A 6,262-nucleotide genomic window follows, 5' to 3' on the forward strand; every position below is an offset into this window, starting at 1 on the left:
TTTTGGTATCAGAGTAATATTTGGTATCAGAGTAATATTGGAAGTTTTGCCTCCTCTTTGATTTTTTGGAACAGTTTGAGGAGAATAGGTATTAAATTTTCTTTGAATGTTTGGTAGAATTCACTGATGAAGCCATCTGGTCCTGGACTTTTACTTTTTAGTAGGTTTTTGATGATCGTTTCAATTTCCATACTGCTGATCAGTCTATTTAGATTTTCCAGATCTTCTTGATTCAGTCTAGGAAGATTGTATTTTTCTAAGTACTGGTCCATTTCTTCTAGGTTATTAAATTTGGTGTTAAATACTTTTTCATAATATTCTTGTATAATCCTTTGTATTTCTGCAGTGTCTGTTGTAATTTCCTCTCTTTCATCCCTGATTTTGTTTGTGTCCTATCTCTTTTTTCTTTAGTGAGTCTAGCCAGGGGTTTGTCAATTTTATTAACCTTCTCAAAGAACAAGCTCTTTGTCGTATTTATTTTTTCTATTTTTTTTTTGTTTTCGATTTCATTTTTTTTGACGATTTCTTTCCTTCTGCTGACTTTAGGCCTCATTTGTTCTTCCTTTTCTAGTTTTTTAAGGTGAAGTGTTAGGTTGTGTATTTGGGCTCTTTCTTGTTTTTGGAGATAGGCCTGTAATGATATCATCTTTCCTCTTATGACCACTTTTGCCGTGTCCCAAAAGTTTTGATATGTTGTACTATCATTATCATTTGTTTCTGTGTCTCTCTAGATCTCTCTTTTTATTTCTTCTCTGACCCAGTTATTCTTCTGTAGCATATTGTTTAATCTCCATGTATTTATGGTTCTTCCTGATTTCTTTTTGCGGTTGATCTCTAGTTTCAAATTATGATCAGAGAATATGGTTGGTATGATTCCAACCCTCTTATATTTGTTGAGGCTATCTCTGTGTCCCAGTATGTGATCGATTCTTGAGAATGTTCCATGCACACTAGAGAAGAATGTATAAGCAGCTGTTTGGGGATGGAAGGCTCTGTAGGGATTATGACATTATGTCTAGTTGGTCTAATGTGTCATTTAAGGATGTTATTTCCTTATTGATTTTCTGTTTGGATGATCTGTCCACATCTGACAGTGGGGTATTTAGGTCCCCTACTATGATAGTGTTTCGGTCTGTTACTCCCTTTGGTTCTGTTAGTAATTGCTTTACATGTTTCTAGGCTCCCCGATTGGGAGCATAGATATTAATAAGTGTTATGTCTTCTTGGTGCATGATTCCCTTTATCATTATGAAGTGTCTCTCAGTATCTTTCTTTACCTTTTTTATTTCGAACTCTATTTCATCTGATATTAGTACCACTATTCCCGCTTTTCTCTGAATGCCATTTGCTTGAAATATTGTTTTCCACCCTTTCACTTTGAGTCTATATTTGTCTTTGGAGCTGAGATGTGTCTCCAGGAGGCAGCATATGGTTGGGTTTTGTTTTTTGATCCATTCTGCAACTCTGTGCCTTTTTATTGGTGAGTTCAGTCCATTTACATTTAGGGTGATTACTGAAATATGAGGTCTTCTTACAGCCATTTTATCTTTCGCTTTCTGGTAGCTCAGTATTTCCATTGCTTCCTTGTCCTTGTGTTTCTGTTTTCTTTATTTTGGTTGGCTTTTGTGGGTTTTCTTCTTGTTTTATGTTATATACTTTAGTACTGACTCTATGGTGTATGGTTACCATTACAAATATGAAAAAGGTAGTTATATATATACAGTTGTCCATTTTCTTCTGCATGTGCCTTATCTCCTTTCCCCTTTGCAAATTTGGATCTTTGAATCCTCCCCTTTTCAGTTATTGTTATCTCAATTTGTTTCTATGTATGCTGAATGTTCATTGCTATCTTGCTATAGCAATTCTCTTCTTATTATTTAAGCTTATAATGCCCTGTTCTTAGTAAGGGTTATATTCCTCTGCTTCTATTTGCCTGATAGTCATTTTACTCCTAATTATGTATTTCTCTGTGTTATTTTGTTTTAGGTGAGCTGACCCTTTTCAGAATTTTCTGTAGTGCAGGCTTTGTAGTGGAGAATTCCCTCAATTTTTGTATGTCTGAAAAGGTCTTAATTTCTCCTTCATATCTAAAGGAGAGCTTAGCTGGATACATTATTCTAGACTGGTAGTTCCTTTCACTTAATAGTTTAAATATTTGATTCCATTCCTTTCTGGCTTATGAGGTCTGCGCTGAGAATTCCGATGATAAACTAATGGGTTTTTCTTTATATGTTACCATTTTCTTTTCCCTGAGAATACTATTTTTGTCATTGACTTTTGATAACTTTAATACATTTGTCTTGATGAAGGCCTTTTTGGGTTGAGATAATTGGGTGTTCTGTTGACTTCTTGAATTCTAAGCTCCAGCTCATTCCTTAGATTTGGGAAATTCTCGTCAACTATTTGTCTGAAAACGCTTTCTAGTCCCTGCTCCTTTTTCTTGCCTTCGGTAATGCCTATTATTCTTACGTTTCCTCTCCTGATGGTATCAGCTAGTTCTCGTATTTCTCTTTCATTATTTTTCATTTTTCGGTTTCTCTCTTCTTCCTTCTGATTTATTTCTAGATTTCTGTCTTCAATATCACTGATCCTTTCCTCCATTTGGTCGACTCTATTTTCCAAGCTTGCTATTTCATTTTTCAAGTCTTGCAGTGTGTTTTTCATCTCCAGAAGTTGTATTTGGTTCTTTTTGAGAGTTTCTTGCTCTGCTCACCTCGCTGTTTTTGCAATTTCTCAAATTGTTGATATGACTTGTTTCAAAACTCACTGTTTTCAGAAATACCATCCTGAATTCTCTGTCACTTAAGTCGCATATTTCTATGTCTGTAAGCTCATCTTCTGAAGATTTTTCTCTTTCTTTCTGAGATGCCTTGTCACCTTGGTTGTTCATGGTGTTTAATGGACTATTTCTCCTCCTGGGCGTTAATGGAAGTGTATTCTGTTGTTTTTCCAGAAAGAAGATTTGTTATATAAAGGTCTCTCTTTAGCCTGCTGCAAAGAAGGCGCTTTTCTTTTGGTTTCGAGTGGGTGGCGTCTAAGCCTCTTGGATCCCTGCTTTATATAGAATCTAACATCTTTTATTTTCTTGTAGATTTTAATCACACTTGCTACTCTCAGTTTCAGTCCCTGTCAATGTTAGCAACAGTTTTGGTAGCACTTGCTCAGATTCTCCTGGGGTTCTGCAGTGACAGTCTCAGAGGGTATGGGGGAGGGGCCCTCTGGGTTGGGGGTTGGGGGCTGCAGCTTAGCCTTGATTTTGCAACCAGGGCTCGTAAAAATCATCTGTTGTTTCTCTGCTGTCCAGTTCCTCTTCTCTGCTCTCTGCCCTGATGACTGAGCCCTGCTACCAGCTGTGTAGAAAAGTCCCAGCACTTCCAGGCAGGGCTGATCAGGGAAGTCGCTGCGACTTCACCTCTCCCCCTCCTCCGGCAAGAAGCTCCGACGGCTGCAGGAGGCCGCTTCTTTATTTTTCACAGTCCCCTGCCCAACACCCAGGTTTCTGACCAGTGGTAGCTCTCTTATGTGCAGATCCCATGCTCAGACGTGCTGGAGTGAAGTTTGAGTGTTTTTTGTTGTGTTTTAGGTGTTCAGCTTATTGTTGTTTCAAGGGGAGAGATCTGAGGACGTCTCTCACTCTGCCATATTTCCTCAGAATTAATCTGCATTTTAAACATCACTATATTCTTAATCCTATTGTATTATAATCCCTTGCCTCACGAAGGTGAGCTCCATGACTGTGGGATAATAGCATCCCATTTTGTAACACTGTGTTCTGATTTACAAGATACTCCTTTAACTAATCCTGATCTAATCTTGTTGATGGGTCATATTGTAAAAATGAAAAAAGGAAATTAACAAACTGGTTATGCTGTTAACACCCAATATGAACTACGTGAGAGGAAAAGTCTCCCACCAGCCAGATCAGCCCAAGGAGCAGAGCTCTGTGCCCTTACCAGAGCACGCCAGTTATCGAAAGGACAAATTGTTAATATTCATACTAATAGCTGTCATCAAATTGAGGCATGCACTAAAAAGAATGAATCTGAGTATCGGGGAAATGCCCTACCTGACTTTCATGCAAAGGCAGCAGCAACAGACTCTGTAAAGGTTGTGGCACACATGGATGAAATTCATTCTGCTTCTGCAAAAAATGTCTTCTTGTTGCCAGACTTGTCTCAGCCCCTTTCTTCCTGTTAAAGCCTTCCATTTTGTATAGCTCTTCAGAACTCCTTTCTATCTGCTAGATGAGATGCTGCCCAATTTATGAATCATTGAATAAAGCCAATTTGATCTTAAAATTTACTCAGTTGATTTTTTTTTTTTTTTAGCAAGACTTTAAGGGGGCTGTGGTACTGACCCAGGTCAGAGATGATGATGATCTGGACTAGAATATTGGCAGTGAGGCTGTAGGGAAGTAGACAGATCTGAGAGGTAGGATAATAAAATCAAGTTCAAAGAGCTCAGAGAACCAGCTGGCCTAGGTAGGACTTGAGTAGCCATGGCAAAGACTTCAGCTCTGACTCTAAGTGAAATGAAGAATCTTTGCAGGGTTTTGACTAGAGAGGCATGAGTAGATCTAACTCACATTTTAAAATGATCACTGGCTGTCATATTGCGGATAGAACGTAAGGACCAGGATGGAAGCAGGGAGAACATTTAGGAGGCTGTTGTAATTATATAGGGAAATGGTAATTAATAGCTTGGACCAAAGCGGTAGTAGTGGTGGTGGTGGTGGTGGTAGTGGTGGTGGTGGTGGTGGTAGTGGTAAAAAGTGATCATATGTGAATATGTTTTGAAGATAGAACCAGCTGAATTGGTTGATGGATCAATCAAATGCAGGGGCTTGAGGAAAATAGAGGTGTCAGAATGAATCAGTAAGGAAGGAAAAACAAAATGCAAGAAAGAAATAAAATAATTGTACAAGGAATGTGCTTGAACAGGGGAGTGGAGATGCTGGTGGGTAGGTTGATGTGAATATAGAGGTTCTCTTCTGATTGCTTTTCTAATGAAATAAGAAACAAGATCATCAGTTGAGAGTAAGGGTGGAGAAGAGGCTTCAGAGATTGGAGGAGACAGAGGACATGAAATAGTTGGTTAAGAGAGGGAGAACAAATGGACTAAAGAAATGAGTGGCATTACAGGCCCATTTATAATGGAACTGGTCAATATCATTGTATATTTTTGTCAACCATGTTGAGCCTGAGATTTGGATTTAAAAAGGAATATGTCCAGGAAAGATCTATAGCGGAAAGAGGGGGCAATAAAGTAATGATAATGAAGAGACTATGGACCCTAAGGTAGGTAAGTAGGCAAGGTGAAGGGCAACAAACAGGTGGTAGGGTCAATGGGCTGGATGTTCTGAAGAAGTTCAAAAGTTATTGGATTCAGGATTCTGAAGAAGTTGAAAAGTTATTGGATTCAGGATACTAAAGAGCCAGAAAGATAAATGGTAATGGTCAAAGAATGGGATGCTTAAAAATAATCAAAATACTAGCTTGAACCTGAAGATGAATGAAAAATTTTTTAAATTAAGTATGTGGACATCTCATAGAATTAATAACTGAATTTAACAAGATTACTGGATACAAGGTCAATATACTAAACAAATGTATTTCTATATACTAGCAAGAAACAATTGAAAAATTAAACTTACAAAAGAATATTGTTTATAACTGCGTGAAAAATAATAAATACCTAAGAATAAATCTATTTAAAGGTGTGTAAGACCTCAACATTGAAAACTACGACCTCAGTAAATGGACAGATATTCCATGCTCATGAATTTGAAGACTCAATACTGTTAAAATATCAATTTTTTTCCAGATTGATAGGCTCAGTGCAATCCAATCAAAACTCCAGCAAGCTCTGTGCATGTGCTTGCGCATGCGTACGTGCTTGCACACGCGTACGTGCATGCGTATGTGTGTGCATATGTAAATTGACAAGCTGATTTAAAGATTTGTATAATAATCAAAAGACCTAGACTATCTAAGAACTCTTGATGAAAAAAAAGTTGGAGGACTTATATCACCAGATTTCAAAATTTACTTTAAAGCTATAGTAATTAATACAGGATACTTTTGGAGCAACGATAAACAAATAGATCCCTGGAACAAAATAAAGAGTTCAGAAATAGGCCTACACATATATATTCTCTTGATTTACAGCAAAGGTGTCACTATAATTAAATCGGGGAAAGATGACCTTTCAATAAGGGATGTGAGAACAATCAGGTATGTGTGGAGAGAAATGGATACTGACC

This window comes from Pteropus vampyrus, unplaced genomic scaffold (assembly GCF_000151845.1).
Source record: "Pteropus vampyrus isolate Shadow unplaced genomic scaffold, Pvam_2.0 Scaffold326, whole genome shotgun sequence".
NCBI classification, from domain to species: Eukaryota; Metazoa; Chordata; class Mammalia; order Chiroptera; family Pteropodidae; genus Pteropus; species Pteropus vampyrus.